The sequence below is a fragment of the Camelus dromedarius genome, chromosome 20, assembly GCF_036321535.1.
Source record: "Camelus dromedarius isolate mCamDro1 chromosome 20, mCamDro1.pat, whole genome shotgun sequence".
Classification (NCBI taxonomy): domain Eukaryota; kingdom Metazoa; phylum Chordata; class Mammalia; order Artiodactyla; family Camelidae; genus Camelus; species Camelus dromedarius.
Genome location: NC_087455.1, coordinates 35084552 through 35110347, shown reverse-complemented (window position 1 = coordinate 35110347; position 25796 = coordinate 35084552). Strand labels below are relative to the sequence as shown.

The 25796-nt window shown below is 41.3% G+C and overlaps 1 long non-coding RNA gene across 1 annotated transcript in view; it reads right to left on the bottom strand.

Annotated features, from left to right (window-relative positions):
• Positions 1-523: 523 nt before the first annotated feature.
• Positions 524-25796, bottom strand: part of LOC116148891 (uncharacterized) — a 128443-nt gene continuing 103170 nt past the window's right edge. The window contains exon 3 of the long non-coding RNA XR_004132466.2: positions 524-1014. This is a non-coding gene — a long non-coding RNA (uncharacterized LOC116148891). The remainder of the gene's footprint in view (positions 1015-25796) is intronic.

The following is a 25796-nucleotide window of genomic DNA, read 5'->3' as shown; positions in this document are numbered from 1 at the left end:
TCCTGCCACTTTGGCTGTTAACCTTTGGCTTCTCTGAATATACAGAGGCACTGATTTCCTAAATTAAATTTCACATAAGTTTCCTGGACACCTGATCATGTAGAATTGGTTCTTCTACAAATAAGCATCTGATTTCAATGATTCAATTAAAATGTACCATGCAGTACATGTGAGCTAATGCCTACGAATTCTACTAATGCCGGCTAAAATATTATTTCCTAAGGAAAATCATCCCTAACCCTTGAGACAAGGCAGTCTCCATATTAATGACTTTCATTGCACACAGTACTTTTGGTCATGTTGCACTTACCACAAATGTAATTAAATAACTATATTGTTCAATGACTATTTTTCTTGCTAAACTGTAAATTCCACTGAGACAGGGACCATCTTATCCATCACATATTTTCAGGACTTAGCAGAACCTAGCATATAGTAAGCACTCAATGAGCACATGCGAAACAAATGAAAAGCAGAAATTAATAAGTATTCCACCTTGAATAGATAGTAGGGGGGACAAAGGATATAAGCTATAAATTTGGTCCACCAAGTCATTCAAGCAAACTCTAGAGAGCTGAGTAATTATTCCTTCGAATGAAGCCAGTTCCTAGTTTTTGCATCTAAAGCTGATGATATACAGTTACTTCTAGGAAGATATTTTCAGTTATTTCTTCTACATTTCCCAAATCTTAATATTGCAGGCTTAACAAGGAAAACTTCAATCTCCCAGGAGTTTTGCCTTTGACCCCAAGTGGATTGTACTGTCCAGGTTCCTGGTTTCCTTCCAAAATCTGTATCTGGTTTTAAGATAAATTTTCCCAAATAAGCCATAAACATGATTTTGATGGTCAAAGAATATTTTCATTTCAGATGAATAAACCAGAGGTAGTTCAGACTTCTAAAATTTGTGACCTATGTACCTGCACATACTTGCATTCATTTCCAAGTTTCCGTCACTGCTAGCTTGTAGGGTGGAATAATATCCTTCTTTCTCTTGAGCTTTGTTCCTGGATCCTAGGAGAATAAAATAGAAGCAAACTAAACCAAGCTTTCATGTTAAAGAGATATATAGGAGCAAGTTTCACCCCCTACCTACGTACACATGAACAATTCCCTGCCAAAATAACACTGTGTTCACCTTGCAATATTTTAGAATTTAAGAATTCACAAAAGATTTAACACCACGGTGACCTTATTTGGAACCAGACAGTCTGGAAAGAAGGACTGATCCTTTTTGTTCCTGGCAGTTCACAAACTTACCTGAGAATTTCAGAAATATAGAGATGCAATAGAATAGTATACTTGCTATGAGTGAAGAAAAAGAATCATGTTTCAATCTAAGTTAACAATTATGTATTTACTTCACACCATATGCTGGCTTTAAAAGACTTAAGAGTTTCCTCCCAGAACAGAAAGGATTTTCTGCTGGGATAGCAGTGGTTTGACTATGAGCCACATACTTTGCATTTTAAGCAGAACTACTTTACTCTTTGACTAACTGCCATGAAGGGGAAGAAATGAGACTTTTTTTTTTCACAAACAGGAAAAGTGGAAAAGAGAAAGAGATCTTGAGAGGACAGTCTTCTTATTGGCACAATGTATAATCTAGTCCTTTCAACCCCAAAATGAGAGAAGCATGAAAGTTTAATACATCCCAAAATACTGAAAGTAGGGAACTTGGAATGTGATGTGAGAAACTGACTAGAGCAATGGTTCTCTGCTTTGCTACACAGTGAAACTATTTCAAGAGCTCTAAAAACGGCCTGATGCTTGAGACCCACCATTAGGGATTCTGATGTAATTAATCTGGGTGTGGCCTAGGCATCTGGATTTTTCAGAGCTGATCTAAAGTGCAACTAAAATTGAAAACTATTATGCTAAAGGAATTACTGAGGTCCAAGGGTTCACAAGCCAAAGAACTCATTAATACCCAAGAGTCTGAGAAAATAAGAAAGATGTGAAGATTAAAGTAAATCTGGTTCTGTCACTGGGACCTGTCTGGCCAAGACGGTGATGCTCAGTGCATCTGAAAGATGGCGCAACCAGAAATTTCTGCTAGGGAGCCAGGGCCCCTTCCTCTAGAGAGCCTGGCCTCTTTTTTGGGTCCCAGGCTCATTTAGAAAAGACAAAGCACAAGCTGGTTGGTAATAAGTAGAGCAGCTCTGTCAAGGCTTTCATGGTGGAAGGCAATGAGACAGCCCCAGCTTGTTTTAGAGCTGGTCCAGGCTTAGCGGTCACTCTGACACCAGAGTGAGAGGTGGGGGTTGATTTTTTTTAATAATCATCTCTTTAGCAGTCAGACTTTCTTGATGATATCGATGACAAATATTATACCCAGATCTTTCCACCCATTTCAGATTTTCTAGAGCAATGAGTAATATCTCTTTTGTAGATCACAAGTTGTCTAACTTTTACATATACACACACACACACACACACACACACATATATATCGCCAAACAGGGAATGTTGGTACCTACTCAAGAGGTAATAAAATACTAAAGAAAATGAGACAAGAGTAATTAGAAGAGAAGTCCTAAGACAAAGACCTGGAAGATTAGAAAGAACAAAAAGAAAGGGTAGATTATCATGCTCCCATGCCTTAAATTAACTGTCAAATTCCTAACACTGAATATCAAAGTATTTCTGAGCACCATCTAACGTGTGCCATTCTATTTTAACATTATGCCTTTACGATCTTCTTCAGTGTTAATGGTATCAATGGCCTTATATCCAGAAGCCGAAGTGGGGTCTCTTAGAGGTTGTGAACAACCTCCTGAGGAAACCAGACATCCTAAGGGCTGTCCCTGTGACTAGGTGGTTGAAGAGAGAGTAGTATTTTGACCCACAGCAGAAGTGAGGCAGGATGGGGTGGTTTTTAATCGATTCTGCTAGGTTTAAAATTATATAGATAGACTTCATGTACTCAAACATGAACAGTACACAATGGGTACAGCTAAGTGCACGTTATCTGTTGCCACAGTAATGATGTGAAACAAACCGAAAGACCTCAGCGGTGTTTAACAATAAATGTTTACTGCTCGCATGTCTGGAATGGTTGGCTAGATGGCTAGATGCCTCTGCTTCTCTTGGCTGGGCTTGTTCGTATATTTGTGTTGGCTGTCTGGGAGCTAATCTAGGAAAGCCTCAGCTGGGGCATCTGGAGCAAGTCAGCTCTGACCACATCTCTGATCCTGTCGTTGTGTCTTCCTCCAGCAGACAGGTGGGCATGTTCTCATAAACAAGACAGAGGGGCAAGAGCAAACAATGCACTTTTTAAGCATCCATGAACTTTTAAAGCATCCATGCACTTTTCAAGCATCCATGCAATTTTCAAGCTTCTAATTGCATCATATTCACTAAACTCTCATCAGCTAAAATAAGTCACATGGCCCGGGCCAGTATCAAATAGGTGTACACTAGAAAGTTACACAGCAAAGCACATGGACATGGGGGCAGAAGGGGTAAGGAATTGGAGCAAATTGGTAATCTACGGCATCAGATTACCCGGTCTTATTTTAGTACAATGATAGGCACTGTAGGAGGTTCAGAATTGATATAGTGCCTTACCTTTTAAATATCTTACAGAAATGTATTTTCAAAATGTGGACCATGACCCATTAGTGGGTTGTTAAATCAATTTAGTGGATTATGATCAGCATTTTTAATGGGATGGAGTTGAATGGAACAGCAGAATAAAGTAGAATAGAATAGAAGAATAGAATAGAATAGAATAGAATAGAATAGAATAGAATAGAATAGAATAGAATAGAATAGAATAGAAAGTATCAGAGTCCACCACCCAAGGGGAAGCGTGTATAGCTCAGTGGTAGTGTGCATGCCTAGCATGCATGAGGTCCTGGGTTCAATTCCCAGTACCTCTGTTAAAAAAAAATTAACAAATAAGTAGACCTAATTACCTTCCTTCCAGTAAAAAGCATTAAAAATTTTTTTAAAAAGCCCCAAATCTGCCATCCATAAGGTTAGTATTGTTTCATGAAACCTTTGACTGGAATAAGAGCATGTACACAATGCTAGTCTTAATGGAAAATATATCTCTTATTGTAGATTTTAGACAGAAATTTGAAAGTCACTGCTTTAAAGCATACTGATCCAAAGTAAAATTCTGATTTGGCTTCATCCTTCATCCTCCCTGCCATCAATGGGACTCACTGAATGATGAGCTCTGAGCAAAAGAGCAAAACCTAGGTTTCCATTAAGCAGCATCCAGTGAGTAAGAAGGCATTTTGGTGGATGAGTGAAAGTTTACCTTGTTGGTATAAATCATGGTCTCAGACTTCAGATGAGCTTCCATATTGCTGTAACAGCCTAAACTAATGCATAAGAAAATATTCTGGAACATCACTAAGTTGCATGTGTTATAATCAGATGATAATTGAATGATGAGTTTGAAAACAGCATTAAGATAAAAATAACTTCCAAATACATACAGATAATCCTCCCAGAAGAGTGATTTTTTTTTTTTTTTTGGAGCTTCTGCTTTGTTTGTACTTAGAACTTAACAACAATCCTGCAAAGAGGATATGATGGTTATCATCCACTAGCTATGTGACTTGGAGTGAAACTGAGCAGGACCCTTAGGGACCCTCTCTGGTATACAAGTCCCCACCCTCTGTCCTTCATCTCTTGAAGTAAAAAAGCTTTGTTTCAGGCCTCCCCTGAGCCAAAGGGTGGGCTCAAGAGTTAATGATTAGGAAAATGTGAACAGGTAGTAACAAAGAATAGCTATTTGGCTGGGAAACTAGAAACAATTTAAACAATAGATCAGTCATATAGCGAGTCACAGGACCTTTAGCACCTCCCTGAAGGACATAGATAATAATGTCTGATGCACATTCCCAAGCTGATTTTACAGAAACTAGGCTCCTACCAGATGGAAATGGCTGACCACAAGCATGTAGCCTCCAGGCCAGGTGGGATCAAAACGTTGATGATGTTGACTTATCACCAACCAATCAGAAGACTGTCCATGAGCTGATCAGACACCCTGCAACCCACAGCCCCAATGTTGCCTTTAAAAACCCTTCCCTGAAAGCCACTGGGGAGTTCTGAACTTTTTGAGCACCAGCTTCCCCTTCTCCTCGCTTGGCACCCTGCAATAAATGTACTTTCCTTTGTCACAACCCAGTGTCAGCAGATTGGCTTTGCTGTGTGTCAGGCAAGCAGATCCAAATCCAGGTTTGGTGAGAGGAGCATATTGCTTACTCTCTCAAATCCTTATTTCCCTAAGTGTAAAAATAGTACCATAATACTCAATCCACAGAATTCCTGTAAAGTTCTTGGCACAACATAGGACCTCAGAAAAAAAGCTAGTTTGCCCTTTATTTATCTTGGTAATTTCCACAACACCTAGCAGGGTATGGAGCACATAGTCGGTGCTCAGCTAGTCAGCTTACAGAAAATGGATTGTACTCTCTAGAGTAAGGATATTTCCTTTGGGGCCACCTGGTCCTCTCTGTCAAGAAAGTCTCCTGTAAAGGCAGCAGTTCTCAATAGAAAATTCATCTCCCCATCTCAAGACTGAGAACAACTGATTACTCAGCCTCCTTGGAATGTTTCTTATTTCTTTAGCCACCACTGATACTCTATGAGATTATCTCCTTCCTTCTTGCCTCCTCAGCACATGAGGGTGTTACGACCTTTCTTTAGCTAGGGCTCTGTGGTTCTTCACTGGCATTTGATGTTAAACCTTCTTCTCACTCATGTTTTCTGTATATGAAAATATATCTATGGAATTTTTTTTGTTTCACTGACTGTCTTCTTTTGCAGAGTAATAGTATAATTTTGAAAGGTTTCATTTCTTTAAGAACTCAAATGAAAATAGCATTGAATAATAAATAAAATTTACTATGATTGTTCAATAAAATTTATAAAGAAATCAATATATTTTTAAAAGGTAAGTGGTAAGGCAAGCCTCTTTACTTTCTTTAAAATACTAACTTAACTAGTTAATATATCATTTTCCTTACACAGTCTTTATATCTCTTTGCAGTATCACACGCTTCCAGATTGCCTTAACATTATAATCATTCTCTTTAAAAGCCATCTGATGCTGATTCTATCTGTTTCAAGTCAAATAACCACATATGTAAAGAGAAGTGTTTCCTTTTGATATGGGATTAATAATAACTCACATGCAGCTGGGTCCAAAATAAGGCAATCATTTTGGAAGTGAGGATGCATTTCTAAGAATTTCAGCGTCCAAACGAATACTAGAGATAGGACTTGTTCTTACACAGTAAATGGTTCTGCTCCCTAATAAGACAGACCGAGCTTGCCTTAGATACATATGTTACACCATCAAATTCATGTGTATGTATGAAATACATTGCCCTACTTGATGTTATTTGCATTATACATATTTGTTTTATCCTTTAAAGGGATAAAAAAAGAGACCTGAATGCAGGAATGGGAAATTATCCTCCCCAATGTAATGTATGGGAGACCTGGGCTAGAAGATCACCACAATTCTAGGGAACAGTATACAGTTGAAAAGGCCAGTATTTAATCAAAATAATTTGCAGTCACGGCTAATTCTAGTAGAACCTCAGCTTTGGCAAATATAACATTTATGGTTTTGAGCACTTCAAAGCGATGCTAAAATTCCAGAACACGTCATCATTTGTCGTGTTATTCATACATTAATTTGAACTGCACATGTAGTAATGTGGAGATTTTTTCCTTAGTGTTACCTTTCAAGGCCACCCCTGCTTGTCATTGTACTGCTTCCGCCATTCACTTTTGGCTTGCCCCATATACCCATATACCAAGCCCACCCATCCATAAACCACCCTCAGGTTTATCCTTCTCCTTCAGCTGGTGGTAGCGACCCCCTCCCCATCTCAACCTCCTGCCAGGTTTGAGCAGGGACAGGTGCTGGTGCAACCACTGTGGAGGGCATGGGGTGGTCTAGGCCCCTCATGCCCCCTGGTCCTCAGCCTTGGCTAGACCATGTCCATCTTAGAATGGATCACTGCTGGGTCCACTCAACTTTATAACTTGATGTGTCTAATAGAACCCAACTCATAGTAAGCAGTTCCTGATGCCTGGACACTTAGATCTGCTAGAGTGTATGACCCAAACGACAGAGCTGCTCACACCACAGTCTGAACCCACTGCTGAGCCGTCTCCTGTTCCAGGACCGTCTCAAAGCTGACGGCCTTTGGTGTCACATGATACATGGGCTGGAGCAGTATTCCTACATACTGAATGTGTTCCTCCAGTACCTGAATAGGCCTTGTGGGCATTGTGCCGACTTCTTTTGTGATAGTGGATGAAGGTTGAGACAAGTTGTCTTAAATTTTGGAGATGTCCCAGCATGGCCCCTGGACCATTGGATCCCTGAAAACTTTGCCCAAGTGGCAGGTCCTAAAGTCTTTGTAGAATTTATCTTCCACCCTGGAGACTGAGGACCAAGGTCCCCAGCATGCTCATTCTTCTTGCACATCCTGCCTAATCAGCATGATATCAACAATGCAATAAATCAATTGACATTCTGCAGGATATCCCAACAGGCTTGATATTTTCTGACTATATTATGGCAGAGGCCCAAGATTTAACACAGTCCTGGGGCAAAACTATAAATCTATATTGTTTTCCCTCCCTCTGAAAGTAAACCAGTTCTAACTTCTTCCCTGAAGGGAAAGAAAACAACCCCATTATCAAATCAATAGCTGCAGATTCTGTAACAAGGCCCTGCTAATCTGCTCTAGCAAACTAGATCCTCTCTGCACCCAAGCCCACTACTCGACTGAGTATGTGGTAGTAGGCCGTGGTCATTCTCCAAGATCCACCCAGTTTCTTCAGGGGCCAGACTGGTAAATTAAATGAAGCTACGAGGGGGACCACCACCACAACCACTACACCCTTGAGATCCTTAAGAGTGGCACTAATCTTCACTCTCACTCTTATAATTTGATATTGCTTTTTATTTGCTGTCCTGGCTGGGGATGTGGGTAGCCAGTTTCAAAGACTTCCTCTTGGCGCTCCCCACTATCGTAGCTCCTACCCCACGGGCTAAGGATAAACTTCCAAGTCTGCCAATTCCAATTACATATCCAGGAACTGAGACGAAGGCCACCTGCTGTGCCCACAGACCCCGTGGATCCATGGCAAGCTGGGCTTTGGCCAGGATTCATTTATTACATGCTCTTCTGATACCACAGCTCTAACAGTGGGACCATAATGATGCTTCAGGTCAGATCCTACGCCTGTCAATCCCTGAAATGTCCTAATATTTCCCTTTCCCCATTGGACAGCCACTCAGATAAATAGCCATGGGTCCCACTGTGGAAGGGCTGGAGGAATCATTATCATGTTTACTACTTGCCACGGTGCTGCGGAATCCTTCCCAGCGGAACCCAGCCACCTCTTCAGGCACTGGTTTCCAGATCTGAAAACTGGGAACAGGATTGTGACTTTTTATTGGGGTGACCACCCTCAGTTTCCTGCTCTTTTATGATTGTTTTCTGTGATTAAATGTATGTATTGAGCAGTATCAGCTTTGACTCCTCTTCTCTGTTGCTCCTAACAGTGTTATTTATATTCTGTTAACTGTCTCTCTGCAATTCTCTGTAGGTTAAGCCTCCTTGGCTGCCACTCAATCCTGGCAGTTGTCCCAAAAATTGCAACCCCCCTGGCTTCTGGCAGTTAAGTGTAGCCACCTGGCCTCTACAACGTGGGAGTTCCATAATCCTCGTTAGTACCAATGAGCCAAGCCCTGTGACAGCCTCTCCTACCATCAGCTTTTGCCTACAGAAGAAAGTCATGAGGAAATAGATGAAGAACACCTGAATAATACGAAACAGAGGCTGTTTATCCAGAGCTCACTCCAGCGAAGGAATCAGCCGCCATCACTCATGTTTGGCACAGACTCAAAGGCAGGCAGGGGAGCGGAAAAGCCTTACAGTGAAAAGTAAGGGAAGACTTTGGGTGTGTTCTGATGGCAGGCTGTCTGCGTGGGGAAGCTGGGGGCACGCTACCTCGGAGGGCATCTGACATGACTGCTTTAGGGAGCATATTTGGCTTTGGTGGTTGGCCCTGAGTTAGAATCAAGCAAAAATAAGGAAGCTGCCCATTAGTGGCTAAGTCCTGACTATTCTGGGTCAACCGAGGCAGAGGCTGTGGTTGTGAGTACTTGCACATTCAGTCCCTCAGCCACCACTGAGCTTCCTGGTGGTGCTGGTGTCTCTCTAACCTGGGCTTGGTGTAATCCCTGGCCTTTTCTATGAAACACACCTCTCAGATGTGTTTCTCTGGCCTTACATAATCTATCTAGTCCAGACTACCCACCTCCCAGAGCATTTTAAGCCCTTCTTCCTTCATCTGCCATACTAATTCAGGGACATTGTTTTCAGTGGGCTTTGGGGGTCTTTTCAAGGGTATTAAATCCATTTGGGGAGAATGTCCCCAAGTTCATAAACTCATTCTTATTCAGGCTTATGTTCCAGACCTCCTGATCAAACAACCTCAAATCCAGCCCCCTGGGTACTCCCCAGCTCCCACCAGTCAATGCTGGCTAATTCTTGCAGCTCCCTTTCCTCTTTCCTTATCAGGCCCAGCATGTCCCCAGCTGGGTTTTGCTGCAACTTAACCCTAGTTATCAAACCAGTGGTCAGGAGGAGAGGTTAGGGCTGATCCTGAGGGGGGAGGCCTATTGCTTTGCAGAAAAGATGGTCCCCACAGTGTGTTCCCACCAGGGGAGAATACCATCTCTTAATAGGAAGGCGTGGGCCACCTCTGCAAGTCTGAGGGTTCACTGGGATATGGAGAGTCAAAGTCCTTGGGGGCATCAATCCAGATGTCCTCATCTGATGTGTCAGCATCCCAGGTTTTCCCAACCAGAACCCTCGTCTTGGTATAACAGATCTTTCATTTATTTTCAGTCATCTTGGTACCTTGGCAACTCTATTAAATTCTGAGTGTGGTCTTCAGCTTGTTCTGCTCCTGCACTGCAGGAAATAAGGGACTTTGCAAACCACAGGCTTTCCGGCAATATTCAATTGTTTGTTAACTGCCCTCGGTTTTTCATTATGCATCTGTAGGTTATCAGTGCAACTTGGTACCAACCAGACAATTCCACTAACTTTTAGAAATTTGACTGCCACTTTGTGCCAGAGTATCTGTTGCCCAACTTTCACTGGATCCAGTCCCCAAAACACACTTCACCTCCTGCTTTCCTGCCCCAGTCCTGCTACTGACATCAGTTGGGTCCTCTGGGAAGCAGACACCCAGAGGGAGGTAAGAGTGTCAGAGCAGAGCAGATAAGTGTATGGGATACAGAGGGGAGGAGGAAAAAGTGGGCATGAAGGGCTAAGTATGACACCTGATGAAGCCTCAGCCAGCCCAGGCAGGAGCTCCCGGGGGAGGAATGTCCTGCCCGGGACAGACAGGGCCAGGCCTTGGCTGGGGGGCTGTCTGGGGAGCTGAGGTGAACCTGAAGTTGCTATGAGCCCGAGAATTGTCAGTTACCTGCGCTTCCTGCAGCTGCCTCGTGAGTTTTCTCCCAACGGTGATCCCAGCAGACCTCCATGCCACCGCATCATCCAAGTCCCAACATTTGTATTTCCCTTGTTTTTCTCGACTTTGTGGACTCCAACTTCCAGACACATGTTCGTTAATGGCAGATAGACTTCTCTGACTTTTTTAATTTGATGGGAAAAAAACCTTGTGTTTCCCCTATAAACATAATCTTGGCTATTGGTTTCAGAGATTCTTCATCATTCTAAGGAAGTGTAGTCTATGTATAGCTTAATTAAGGACAGTTAGTAGGAAGGAGTGCAAATGGATGTTCAACAGGTACTAAGATTTCCTTTTTTTGAGCTGTTGATGTAATACTGCTGGAGTTCTTAGCCGTCTGGATCTTAGTTCTTGCCTTCTAGTTTCCCTGATTTCACCTTTTTACCTGAGTATTCTCTAAGAAACACCTCTCTCTCTCTGGTCCTTTCCCTAGTCAGGTTTCTCTAGCCCACAGCACCCAGATCTCAGTAGCTACCTGCTTGGGTGTACTCCTGTCATTAAAGGAATTCAGTAATTGATGCTCTTTCTTTCTTGTTTTTTTTTAAGCTGTTACTTTCACCCTCTGATATAAGAGCCCTAGACCTATCTATAGCTCAAATCCAGTGCCCCTACTCATTAGACTTTATTCAAATAATGCCTTTATGTCATATGCTGAGAGTTTTCCCCATCACAAATTCTGTTCTACATTGTAGGTGCCAATCCATGCAAAATCTTAATCACTTACAGTATAATTTATATAAAATAGACCAAAAGAATAGTCTGCTGTCAGAATACAAAGACAGCCTTCTATCTTTTCTTACCACCCAGCGATTTTCAGAATAACCTTTCAAAAATCAACACTACCTTGCCCTTTTATACTACACGTCTGGATGTCTCAGATAATGTCCTATGGAAAGAGCACAAACACTTAGAGATAGCTTGTCTACTATGCACAGTTACTACGGTCTGTTTCTTCTGTTAGAGAAAGTGGCTAAAATAATTTGAGACTTGTGTCATCGATTACTCTATTGTCAGGCTTTGATTTTATAGACAGGAACCATTTTTGGGTCCAGTTGCATCATCTCAGTATTGATCCCTGGCTTTTAATGGTCCTTCATCAGAGCCTTTACTGTAACATCAAAAAGGATGGATCAGAATGGATGGGAAATGGGCACTTGACAACAGATTCAGCTCCAAATGGCACAAATGACCTAGACCACCTACTCTTTAATTTTCACCCAAATCATTTGATAAATTTTTTGTTAACCTGGTTACATGATCTCCTGTCATAGCCACTTCCTTTATGCTGATGACATAGTCCTATTATCATTTTGTGAATGGCCTCAAGGAGCCACTAAGCTTTTTTGGACAATTACTACCATGAGGAACAGTTCAGTATCAATTAGACCAACACTAGGATTGCTGCTTGGCAAACACTCTTCAGCATCTTGATACCAAATACAGAGCAACTCTATGAAAATACTAACTCATTTCATTATTTAATGGAGAATTTTACAATTAACTCATCCAAACAGGCTCATTGGAATACAGTCCCACACAAAATTAAACATTCTACAAGTCGTACTATACCAGAGACAGAATACAATCCAAATCGGAGCTTGGCACCAAGGCCACACTGACGAGGGTGCTGGGGATAGAATTATGCAACAGACAATGTCATTGCTCCGTCCAGGCAACCTCAGACCCTTCCCACCATTTCTAAATGCCGCATGTTAGTCAGGATTCTCCAGAGAAACAGAACCAATTGGATGGATGGATGGATAGATAGATAGATAGATAGATAGATAGATAGATAGATAGATAGATTATAGATAATAAGGATTTGGCTCATTTAATTATGGAGGCTGAAAAGCCCCACAGTCTGCCATCTGCAAGCTGGAAATCCAGTGGTGTAATTCAGTCTGAGTCTAAAGACCTGAGAACAGGAGAGCTGATGGTATAAATCCCAGTCCGAGAGCAGAGAAGATGAGATGAGATATCCCAGCTCAAGCAGTGAGGCAGGAAAAGATGAATTTCTCCTCCTTCTTCCTTTTGTTCCATTCAGGCCCTCGATGGACTGGCAATGCCCAAGTTGCATAATCTTGGGGAGGGCAAGTACTTTGCTCAGTCCACCCATTCCAGCAATAATCTCATTCAGAAACCACCTCACAGGTACACCCAGAAATGACGCTTTATCTGGGCCCACTGTGGCCAGTCAAGTTGCCACATAAGATTAACCACCACACCACCTCCGAAGGACTCTTCCTGAGAGCCTAACCTTGTAACGGGGAAGAACAAATCTGACTCCATATTAGATCTGTCCCTTTAGCTCTAACTCTGGGCTCTGTTTCTTGTGCTTTATCATACCAGTTCTGCATCTTTTGTGAAAGAATGTTGCCTAAAGCCTGAAATATACAGGATAGCTCATTCTCAAGGCTCTGACCTTTAAGAGTAGAACAATTTTCCATTCACACAGAGATAAAAAGTTGCAGAACAGAGATTAACATTTATCTTGTTGGAGGTTTACAGGAACATCCTGAACTGACCTACATGGACAGCTGTAAGAACAAAGAATTCCTACACCAAGAAGTTTGCAACAACCAACCACACCCCCTCCCCTTTTAGTATAAAAGAGCTTCAGTTCTGACTTGGGTAAGACGGTTCTCTAGGACATTAGTCCCCCATCTTCTCATTCTGCTGGCTTTCTGAATAATGTTGCTATTCCTTGCCCCAACACCTCATCTCTTGATCTATTGGCCTGTCACGTGGTGAGCAGAACGAGTCTGGACTCGGTAGCAACCTTGCTTGGCCTCCTTCCCTGCTCTGCCCTTCTTCTCCTTCTCCCTTTCTTCCCAGGACACCTCCTTAATAAAGCACTTACATACAGACCCTCATTGTAAGGTTGCTTCAGGAAAACCTGATTTAAAACAAACTGTTAATAGTTTTCTATCTGAAGCCGGGTTGGCCCTGGAAAATGGGAGGCTGAGCTCACAAGTAAGGGTCATATAGCACCAGCTGTGGGGAGAAGGAGGGAGAGAGAAGTTGGGAACCCAAATGAGCCAAATGATGTCTCTGATCGAAAGCCAAGAGGAGAGAGTTCATATTGGAGAGGGAAGTTAACTGTGCCTCCTGGATAGCAAGAATTCATACATTTCATTATCTTATTTTAAAAAGCCCACGATCTCAAAATAAGCACTGTAAAAAGCCTTCCAGCTGGCTAACTAAACACACGCACTAACATCTCTTCTGCCACAATTCAGGCTTTCTGGGACGCAGACTCAGAGATGGAGGTTAGCATGAACAAGGTTCTCTAGGGAATACTCTTGGAGTCAACACCTGTGGAAGGGAAGGAAAGGGAAGGAAAAAACAGAGGGAGAAGCTGGGCTGGGTGGATTCTCAAAGAAGGCTTCTACCTACCCCACAGGAAGCTCTGAAGCTGGGTGGTCCTTCTGAATTGCAGCAAGTTGGGTGAAAACGTTAAGCCTTGAATTGATGAGTCATGGGTTGAAGGCTCTCCTAGGAAGGGGACCAGTCTCGGACAGCTGGAGGCATAAGCCCTCCAGTCCTAAATGGGATCCTGACAGCACATATAGCATCCCCTACAGCCTTCCTCACAGAATCCTATTGAAATAAGAGGCAAAACAGTTTTTAAAATGAATTTGTAGTGAATTCAAACAAATTTGGAATATCAGGAGAGATGCCTCTGATAAAACTGAACCAGGAAGACTTTCTGGAATAAATGTGTGGGAAAGGATTGATTGAATTGCCCCATAGAACTAAGGAACTGAAGGGATATGCAGGTGTCAGACAAATATCCCAAAGAAGCCCCAAGACACCTCAGGCAGAACCCTGAACAATCCCCACATCAGAAGCAGCAGTGGCTGGGGGAGGATGCACGTCACAGGCATCGAGCTAGATAATTAACTGCACAGTCAAATGACTGAGCCAGCCTCACAGCCTCCAAGAACCCAGGGAACCCAAGTGCAGAAAGCAGTTCCAGCAAATGAATGGGGTCAGGAGGTAGGGGTGAGGAGTGAGTAATAAACTGAGTTAAATGCTGCCAGAGATTAAATAAGGACCGAGAAATCCACCACCCCATTTTATAGGTAAAGAAGTGAAACAAAAAAGTATTCAATGACTTGACCAAAGTTTCACATAGCTTCTTTAAGAAAAAAAAAAAAAACACTATTGAAATATATTTTACATTTTATAAAATTCATCCCTTTCACATGTACAATTAAATGATTTTTTCACATGTACAATTAAATGATTTTTAGTAACTTTACCAAGTGGTTGCAACCATTACCATAAATTTGTCTAAGAACATTTTTATCCCAACAAGATCCCTCATGCCCATTTACAGTTAATCCATCCCACCCCTAGCCTCAAGGAGCCATTAATCTACTTTCTTTCTCCATAAACTTATCCTTTCGGGCATTTCATAGTGAAACCGCTTTCTCTGATTTTTTTTTTCCACAAAGCTGCTTCCTGTTTTTAGGTTGCCGGGCCATGGGGACTGTGCCATGCTCAAACTCAGCCCTGGCAGACGCACACCACGAGGACTCCATCCACAGCAGGACACGAATGAACTCCACGGTGGTGTCACTTGGGTTTCAAACTAAAATCTCCAGAGGCAAGATGAATGGAATCGATGTAGTTAAGTCCAGAGATCAACAGCTGGACCATATGTCATACTAAACAAGTAGTTGTCATTGTGATTAGTATCCACAAAACAATGGCTGACGTAACCCTTCTACTTTCTGAGATTATAGCAAGTTATTTAATTTCATTCAAGTAAGAAAGAGGTTCCTTATTTATAAAATTATAACTGTTCATAATTAACTTTAAATTATAGTGAGTATGAAATCTATGCATTATCATTTTAACCTGACATAGAAAAATGTAATAATAAAATGTGGTTACAACTATAGACTGGTAAAGACTAAAACTGCTCAGCATCCTCCTTCTGTACCTCGTCCTCCTGAATCCTCTGTATCGAACACTGGCATCCCCATCCACCCAGCCACCAGGCTAGATGTCTGAGAGGTGTCCTAACCTTCTCCATCGCTCTCGTGCCCTCCGTCCATGCGAGCAGTCATGAGGTCTTCCCTCTCCTCCCTCCTCACCATCCTACTGCACCTGCCACGCCCAGCCCCAGTCACATTTCCCCCAGACGCCTGCACAGATCCAGGCTCATCATTTGGCACCGTCTAGCGTAGACGCTAAAGGATCTGTCATGATCTGGCCCCGCCCCACCTCTCCAGGCTCCGCTCCCACCACTCCTCACCTTGGATGTGAAGTTTCAGAAACACCAAAGCACTTGTAATTCCTCACACACACTTGTTTTTACAAACTGTCCCTTCTGCCTAGAGTCTCCAATACTACCTCAGTTTGCCCTTTCAGGTCCATAGCTTAGTGCTAAACTCAAGAACTACTATCTCCAAAACGCCTTTCCTGACCCCCGAAGGTGGGTCAAATCCCTGTTCCCTGATTCCTCCGTCCCACGCATGCCACATCGTTGCATTTCTCACTTTCTACAGCAATGACCTCTTCAGATGAAGTTCCAGAGTAAGACAGTCCCAAATTCACATCTGACTCTGTCACTTACAAGCTTGTGATCTTGAGCAAGCCCCTTAGGGTCTCAGAGTCTCATTCTTCTAATCTGAAAAATGGGGTCACCAAGAAGATTAAATGAAATGAGGCACATACAGTACTTAACACAATGCCCGGCAAATTGTAAATCTCAGAACCAGAGCTGTCATTACTGTGAGTGTCTTCCCTTGGTAGATTTATCCCAGTTTACTGGTGGGGCGTGTGTGCCCGACACAGAGGAGAGCTCATGGTGCATACTGATTCAGTGGATCCTTGGACAGATGAGTGAGAGGATGGATGAATGGGAGCACCGCTCTTTCATTGATTATAATGGCGGTGGTGTCCACAGGGTTCCAGGGTTATTTCCTTGTTTCTCCGGCACATCACACTCATTTTTCTGTGCCTACCTAAGCTGTCTTCTTACCTCCCCGACACCCAGCTGCAGCCATCCTTGGAAGCCTCTCCAAACTCTGGGCAGGGGTGGGGCAGACCACACCCCTTCACACAGCACTCAGCTACATTTTTCTGAATGTAAATGCAAAGTTTTCTGAATGTAAGAAACGCCTTAGAGAAATAACCTTAGTGTTTTGTTTTTCTTCTCTTTCTGGAACAAGGAACAAGAAATATAGGTAATAGAGTTGGGGGAGAGAGAAGCCATCGCTTTTCTCAGGGTTGAAAAGGACAAGTGACTATAAAAATGAGAACATTCAACCCCCAGCTGAGAAATAAAAATGGAGAGAGGGCCCTCAGGCCCAGAGAGGTCGCCTGTGTCCTTCCACTCCCCGCCTACTCGCACGTGGACAGGAGGGAGCCCAGAGCAAGCCGAATGGCTCTCCTCCCCGAGGGGGAGGGCCCTGCTGCTGCTGGCCGGCCGGGCCCATCCTTAGGCACTGGCATCTTCTCCTGACAGCTCTGTAACAGGAGGGAGGGACACCCAATCTGGATTAACATCACATATTTACTCATTCCTTCAAAATATAAAAAGCATAACAATTCCAAGAATTTCCCTTCCAATCTACAGTCTTAGCAAACACATTTTTAATGAGATAACATAAATCTCGCTATGTAGCAACTTTGTGTCTTCCTTTACCAGTCAGCCACCCAGCCTGTTTCATACAAGGCATCACACTCTGTCTCCCAGTGTCTTGGGTTCTCTCAGTGAAGCCCAGGAGTAATATAAAATACTATCACTAAAAGCATATGTACACTGTACTACCCAAATGGGGAGATATTTCCTAGTGAGCAGTGAGGACCATTTTTCTTCAGTTTTCCTAACAAGCTAAAAGTAAAAACAAAGACACATCTATACGTACCCTAGACCCATCCCAATAATCAGAATGCAACTGACAGTCCCCAAATTTTAGAGGTCAAAGAACAGATTTTTTTCCTCCTTTTATTGTCTTTTCATTTAGACAACATCCAAATTCCTCCTCTAAGGCACTTAACAGAATTACTAAAATTTCAAACCACTGTAGAGAATATATATCTGCACATACGTATGTACATGTATGGGTGTGTATGTACATGTATATGTATGTGTTCATACACACACACATAATTTCCTCGAAAAAAAAACCAGTTCATTTTATTAATTAATTTGTTCAAGATGGATAGACTGAAGGAAAAGGGGGAAAGCTGGGACATTTTGCTCTTGCCTTTCATCCTCACCCAGGACATGAAATGGGGCCTCAGAGAGACACAGAGTGTTGGAGCCAGAAGTTCCCTCATCAAAGGGCAAACTCCTTTCACCACTGATGAAACTAGGGCCCAGAAAAGTGAAGTGACTTCCCAAAACCACACGGCCGGTTGGCAGAAGAGCTGTAACACACCCATGTATTCTAGCAAGACGAATCCTGGGAGACATGGGCTTATGCAATATTGGGTAGAGAGAGATGCCAGTCTGCCTCACACGTGGAAGAAAGTTCCTTAAAACCTTCAAGACAGAAAGTTCCAAACTCAATAGTCTTTGGACCTGACCATGACATAGCAAGTGGACACCAGCAGCGATGCTGGCAGGGGTAAGTGAGCAGAGTGTGTGTGTGTGTGTGCGTGTGCATGTGCATGTGTGTGTGTGGTGTGAGCACCAGCACAGCTGGGAGTGGGCAGCTCTGCCCCATGGATGTGGTCATGAAGGGCATGTCTTGCCCCAGGTCTTCCTCTCACCACCGTTTTTCTTCTTTCTTCTCCTCTTACCCTCCCAGGTACCTGCACTGCCCGTCTCTGCTCCTGGTCTGCACGTGGTCAGTCCAGTGACTGGTCACAGTGCAGTGACTTCAGTGACTCCAACAACTAAATCGTATCTACTGTCCACTGACATAATTCATGACACAATGGCCTCATGTTTAAAAGACCTCTTCAGTCTCAATAAAGGGGGAGGAGGGCAGGATCATTACATCATGGGATATGATACCAGTCAGCTCGTCAGCAGTAACTTTTGAGAATCCACTGTAATACAGTGGCCTCATCAGTTGTAGAAAACAGCAGCAGCAAGAGGCCCCAGTGGGCACTTGGCTGACACTTGCCCCGAGGTCACACTCTGGAGGTCACAGAGAGCCCCGAGGGGACGGAGAGGCGGGGAGGTGGGGGAGAGGGGAGGGGAAGGGCGAGCATTCGCTGCAGAGCTCCTTTGCCCAGGTGACAAAATGGGAGCTTTATGCGTGCAACCCCAATGTCAATCTGAAGCAAGACCGGGAGTGAAACAGCACAAATTCCTCCATCCCATAAAAGCGCTGCTTATGACACACACGAAATTAACAAAATCATTTAAATGTATTTGACGTTTAAAGAATTTCAGTCACAAAATTTCAATTTCTCTGTTCTATTACAGGATTTTTTAAAATGGATTAAAGAAGTTGCAATTTAAGGAAAGGTTAGGTTCTGTCATTAGCCTACAAAAGTTTTCAGAGAAAAATGATGCCTCTCAAAACCAGTCACAACTAGAGGATATATTTATTCGTCAAATCTGTACATTGTAAATATATACTCCTACATTACTATTCCTGCACACAATACATTTTTTACTTTAGTAAGAAATTGTCATGAGATCATTAACTCCTACTTATGGCTTCCAGATGTGATAGAGAGAGAGAGAGAGAGACAAAGGGAGAGAGAGGTGGTGGAGGTGGATAGAGATAGACAGATAAATATGAAGGAAAGGCAAAGGGGCAGATTTTTATTAAATGAAAGCTTAACTAAATGTTTTTCTTTGGAAAAAAGATAGATATTAGTCATATAGTAAAAACCCTTAGACTTCTGATCTAAATTACACTTAAAATATCTTTGTGATGGAAGAAATCTGCACATATTGAGGTATGGGAACATTGGTTTGGCTTATATATGATTTGGCTTGAGCATTATGCTAACTAGAACAGCCTGTCTTATAGTCAATGTAACATACGTTATACATCTGCTTTAATCATTTTTAAAAAAGAATGCATTTACCAGATTGTTTAGAATGTCCACTTCGAAGATAGTGATAAATACCCCCCCTCCTATGGCACCAAGGCTAGTAGCTCCTTCAAAGATGAGGTTCCCTTCCCGACACCAAGGTCATGCTGACTCACTGTACATGAGCTAATCTGTCTCTTTTGAAAACCTGGAGGAATGTGCCCCTGTCATGTATGATGTTTGTTCTTTGTTCTTACAAGTATCAAGCATCCAAAATGGAGCCAAGTGGCCATGGTGGATATGGTTTCAGGCACATTCCTGCATCACTGAGAACTTGAATTTTCTGAACTGTATCAAACTCAAGGACACCACCAGCCATTTTCAAAACAGTATCTGCTGGCAGCTGCCAGTTGCAAACTTGTGGTCTCAAGGTCTCCACTTATAACTATGCAACCATATTGGACCCCAACCAATCCTTGCTTAATAAACACCCTTAGTTCTTGCCAGCACCAGTCCTAATCCTTGACAAACAACTCATGTATCTTTGTACTTTTTGCCTATATAAACCTTTCCCATTTTGTAGTCTGGTTGAACACAATTCAAGTGCTTTTGAATCTGTGTCTCCCAGGCTACAGTCCTCGATCTGGATTGAATAAAATTATTTTCTACTCCTCCTATAGATGATTTATTGATTATTTCCATGGGTGTTTGTTATAAGAACTTGATAAACAAAGGTATTGAAGCCATTGTTCCTTAAAGTTCTATGATCCTAAGAAATATTTCCAAATAAACTAAACTTTCAATAATGAGTATTTCATTTTTCTACTTTGTACTGAAGAGCAGAAAGGGAAAAAAGGTTAACATTCATTGACAGCTACCTGATACCTAGTGTTAGATACTCTACAACCATTATTTACTTAATTTTAAAGTGGTTCCTTGAAATCAAAATTAGTATCATTTTGCAGTATCTCCATATTACTATTCAAACATTGGAATTAGAAACCAATTTTAGTGATTATAAATTTTGCAAAATAAAAATATATTTTGTTCACCAACCTAATGCCCTTGGTGGTTTTCTGTATCACTAGAAAACACCAGAACATTTGAAGGTTTTGCTAAACATTGTATCAAATTGCAGACAATCCACTGTGACAATAAACGAACTACAGCGCAAACAAGGACTGAAATTTCTGGCTTAAGGTTGCAGGGGTCGGGGAGGGACTGACTTCTTTTTTCTCTATTATTTTTAAAGTAATAAAAGCCTATTAATATAAAGTGACACATTTTAGTGTGAGAAATGCAGGCTGTGCAAAGCTTGAGGGTCTCACTGTACTGACGACAGACCCACATTACACAGATGGAGTTCCCTTCCTTACTCGCTTCATAAATGTTAAGAGTAGCATTCACAGCTTTCTCACTGTAGATGAGCACCTGGTAACGCGATAACCAAGACCTTCAACTTGTGTGTTTCCCTAGGGTTGGTGTAAGTAAGTTAGCAGCCTCAATGTGACAAGAGTAAAGAGTTTTCATTGAATACATACATCCCCATAATTGTAGCACATTCTCCGTGGTTGTTCTCAGCACATGGTTGGTTGGTAGTTTTTGTTCCTTCTTCTTTTTTTTTTTTTTTTCTTTTTTGTTTTAATTTCAAGAAAAACTAATGAGTTTCCAGAAGCAGTGTGAGTGCTTTGGGGCTGAATGTGATTTAAACCCGGCAGTAAAAGAAAAAGAAGACAGGGAAGGTAGCTGGTTAATTGACCTTTATTGTGCCTTCTGGTTCATTTAGAAATGGAAATTAAATTAACGTGATAATTCAGTCCTACTGTGTTAAGGCTGCTCTAAGCCCATTAAATTTTATGGCCATTGATTTAGCATTTTTTTCTATTAACTGGGTTTAATTTTCAAAATTGTCACGCAGGTTCTGAAAAGTGGTTCATCCACTCTGGTTCTTCCACGTTACTAATGTGTAGTCTTTCTCTAATAGTACTCACTTAATTATTCAAGCACAGAGAGCCCAACTGCCCTCAAATGCCTGGATTAATTTAGAAGTTAACCCCATTGAAAATCTTTTTAAGGAGCAAGGAGAGTTCAGGGATAGGAAAAGTCAGTGAAATTTCCTAGTGCCTACACCTAATTAAAGATTGTACCTTAAAACTAATCCCGACAAAAGGAAATGTTTTGGATTTCTTTTTGTGAAATCAAGAGAGCCAGGAGAAGATTTTGTGTTGGTGTTTCTCTTTTTGCAGCTTCTTGATAACATGAAAATCTTTTAAAATGAAACCATTCCTTGTATTCCATTTAGGTCCCCAAATATCATTTTAGCTACTCTTTTAGAATTATCACCAGTCAAAATTTCTATTTTTGAACTCTTAAAAGATATTTGCTTGATTTTCCCTTTAACCGATGTAGGTCCTAAGTTTATAGTTGTCAGTATTGCAATGAGCACATTTTTAGTTACTAACTCAAATATTAGCTTTGTTTTGAAACCTATTGAGGTCTAAGGTTCAAAAAGATTCTCTACTTTAACCTCATAGTATTTTTAAAGAGTAGAAACATGATAATTTTACGTTTTTGATTCTTTACCACTAAACAAAAAGAAAGTAATTGATAGACCCACAGACCCACAACCAGAACACTAGGCCTGTGAACCTCAGTTTGTAAATTCAAAGCAGTGGATAGTGATCCCCTTTTTTTCACTAAATTGTCAACATTTTTTTCAATTATTTTCAGATGGTATGTTCAGTGGGGTGGAAAGGGATACATCTGGGAGTTTAAGATTTGCAAACGTTAACCACTATATATAAAAAAAGATAAAAAAACAAATTTCTTCTGTAAAGCACAGGAAACTATGTTCAATATCTTGTAATAACCTTTAATGAGAAAGAACATGAAAATGAATATATGTATGTATCTGCGTGACTGGGACATTGTGCTGCACACCAGGAATTGACACATTGTAACTGACTCTACTTCAATTTAAACAATTAATAAAATAAAATAAAATAGCTCAATTTTTTTTAATGCTACATTGTGACTGGCTTGTTTATAGTAGATTCTAAATGGCTGTTTTTATGTTTGCTTTGATAACAAATGGCAATCATAATTAAAGACCCTCAGAGCATCGGAAGATACTGCAATTGGAAAAAGGCATATAAATACTTCACTCCCTTCTGAGCAAAGTAAACCAGGTTCTTCATTGTCTAAGCACTATCGCCTTGCATGATGTTTCCACTCCAAGTCAATGTTTTCACATAGTTACATACACTTTCTTGTTTACTGAACAGCCAGACATGATGCCTAATAGAAAATGCTGACCTATAAGAAGAGGTGTATGGAGAAAAGAAAGATTATTTTCTTAAAAGCAAAAAATGAGATTATGAAAAAGTGCTGGGGTGGAGAGGATTTAGAAGCACCTGCTCATAAAGGTTGTGGAAGGAACCCATTTGGAAGATCTTCTGCGGTTCCCGGTATTTAGTAGAGCATCGTGCACCTAGTAAGATGTTCAATATATAAATTTGACAAGTGCCAACACTTAACTATATAGCATTGACTGTGTGCCCCACACTGTTCTAAGGATCTTATACACATTAACTCATATAATCCTCTCACAAGGGGCACAACTATTACCCTCCCCATTTGACAGATAAGGAAACATAAGTACAAAAGGGTTAAGTAACTTGTGCAGGGATTTGGACCCATGCCATCTGGCTATTACCACCTGCATTGAATGACGGCTAGACTCTTGTGTCTGTCGACTTCACTCCTTCCCACTCACCAGCCCTGGTGTGTTGGATCATTTCGGACTCAGCCCTTGTCGTTTCTCGCTTTCCTGCGCACCTCTGCCTGACACCCATCCCTCACATCTGGCCTATCTTAAATCCTAGAGTCCTGGTCAGTTTTTATTCCCTGATCATGAAATAGAAAGCCACTCCCTTGAGAATTTATAAAGTGCTCAGCTGTGTTAATACTTCAAAACTTGAAGCTCCTGACCTCTGCTCTGAGGGTAAGAAACAGGATGAGTGTGGAGGAGGGAGGGTGAGAGCGAGTGCAAAGGGGAGAAAGCACTCCAGCATCCTCTTCCCGTGTTTCTATGGGTTTGGGTTTGAAGGATTTGTGAGAGTAGCTTTCGGGTTCTTTCTCGGGCAGCGTGCCTGCAGCGGGGGAGGCGGCAAAACAGAACTGATTGGCCTTTCCCCTCTTCCCCGAACGTGCGCCTCGCACTCACCGCTACCACAGTGCCGACAGCGCTTTATTCTTTACATTGCTTCCCAAAATTTAGATTCAAAGAGTGGTTGATAAGGACTGTAACTGATTTTAAATTGTATCCTCAAGACTTTGAATAATGTCTGGCTCATTAGTGTTCAATAAATGATTGATGACTGAGTGAGTTAATGAATGTCTGAAGTAAACCAGCCTTCACCAAGAAGCATAAATGAGAGTAGAGATTATGAGCTTGTTATATTTTTTCTAAAAACAAAATAAATTTTGAGGAATCATAACAATATCAATATAAAATACTAACGTTTACTAATTTTACACTTAAGAAGCAAGTTTTTATCGTTTCTTAAATGCAGAAATTTAAGGGAATAATCTGCTCACCAAATTTCACATCATTCAGATCGACTTGCTCTAATTCCAGCTGTGTCTTCCAGACCTATGTAGCAAATGTTACCTGAGTCTTCTCTTCAAGCAGAGCCCTTTTGTGACATGTGCTCTGCTGATGCCTAACCTGAGGGACCTGAGGCTGTACCCAGTCTTAAGATGCCTGCTTGCACTTTATAAGAGTGTGGGGATCCATTTCCCTCCTTCATGCAACAAGAGTTTACCTTCTATCCAGTTTCTCAGGGAACAAACTACACTTTTTTCCTCACAAATTATTTACAATGGTTTGGTGTTTTGAATTCCCCTCAAGACTTTCATAAATTCGTTCCCACTCATAACAAAAAAAAAAAAAGGAAGAAAAAGAAATGAAGTATCACCTTACACCAGTCAGAAAATCCACAAACAATAAATGTAGGAGAGGGTGTGGAGAAAAGGGAACCCTCCTACACTGCTGGTGGGAATGTAGTTTGGTGCAGCCACTGTGGAAAACAGTATGGAGATCCCTCAAAAGACTAGGAATAGACTTACCATATGATCCAGCAATCTCACTCCTGGGCATATATCCAGAGGGAACCTTAATTCAAAAAGATACATGTACCCCAATGTTCATAGCAGCACTATTTACAACAGCCAAGACATGGAAACAACCTAAATGTCATCGACAGATGGCTGGATAAAGAAGTTGGGGTATATTTATACAATGGAATGCTACTCAGCCATAAAAAAAAAAATAAAATAATGCCATTTGCAGCAACATAGATGGACCTGGAGATTGTCATTCTAAGTGAAGTAAGGCAGAAAGAGAAAGAAAAATACCATACGATATCACTTATATGTGGAATCTAAAGAAAAGACAAACAAACTTATTTATAAAACAAAAACAGACTAACAGACATAGAAAACAAATTTATGGTTACCAGGGGAGAAGAGGGTTGGAAGGGATAAACTGGGAGTTCAAGATTTGCAGATACTAGCTAACATATAAATAACATATAATAGATAAACAAGTTCATACTGTATAGCACAGGGAACTATATTCAATACTTTGTAGTAACTTATGGTGAAAAAGAATATGAAAATGAATATATGTATGTTCATGTATGACTGAAGCATTATGCTGTACACCAGAAATTGACACATTATAAACTGACTATACTTCAAGAAAAAATATATATATACAAAAAAAAAAAGAGAGAAATGAAGGAAGGAAAAAAAACAAAAAGGTAAACCTTAAATTTACACAATAGCACATGTCAAGTATATTCAACTTAAAAAAGGAAATGAAAAGAGTCATCAGAAGATTTCTTACATCCACTTCTAATTCTGAGGTGGTCTACTTTATACTTGTCTTCAGAAAAGTCATCCCCTTTTTCAATAGTACCATAATTTTCAAAGAGTGTCCTATCTTAGCAGGAGCAGAACTCTAAAAATTTTTACAACTTGATCCAGCTTCCTAGAACCAAACATTTACTTTATCACTTTGTTGCATATTTTAAATGGTTATTTAGACAGAATATGTATTTTCTTCAAGCAGAGTTATGTAATTATATGATAAGCTTCTCAAAACAGAGTCCTAAAAGAAAACCTTGTCTCTATGTCCTATACAGCATCTGGGTGTCACCAAAGTCCTGAGCAGAACATGGAGGCTGCAAGGACAGAGCAGAGGAGTAGCTATTTCAAGAGCTGGGTCAAGCTGA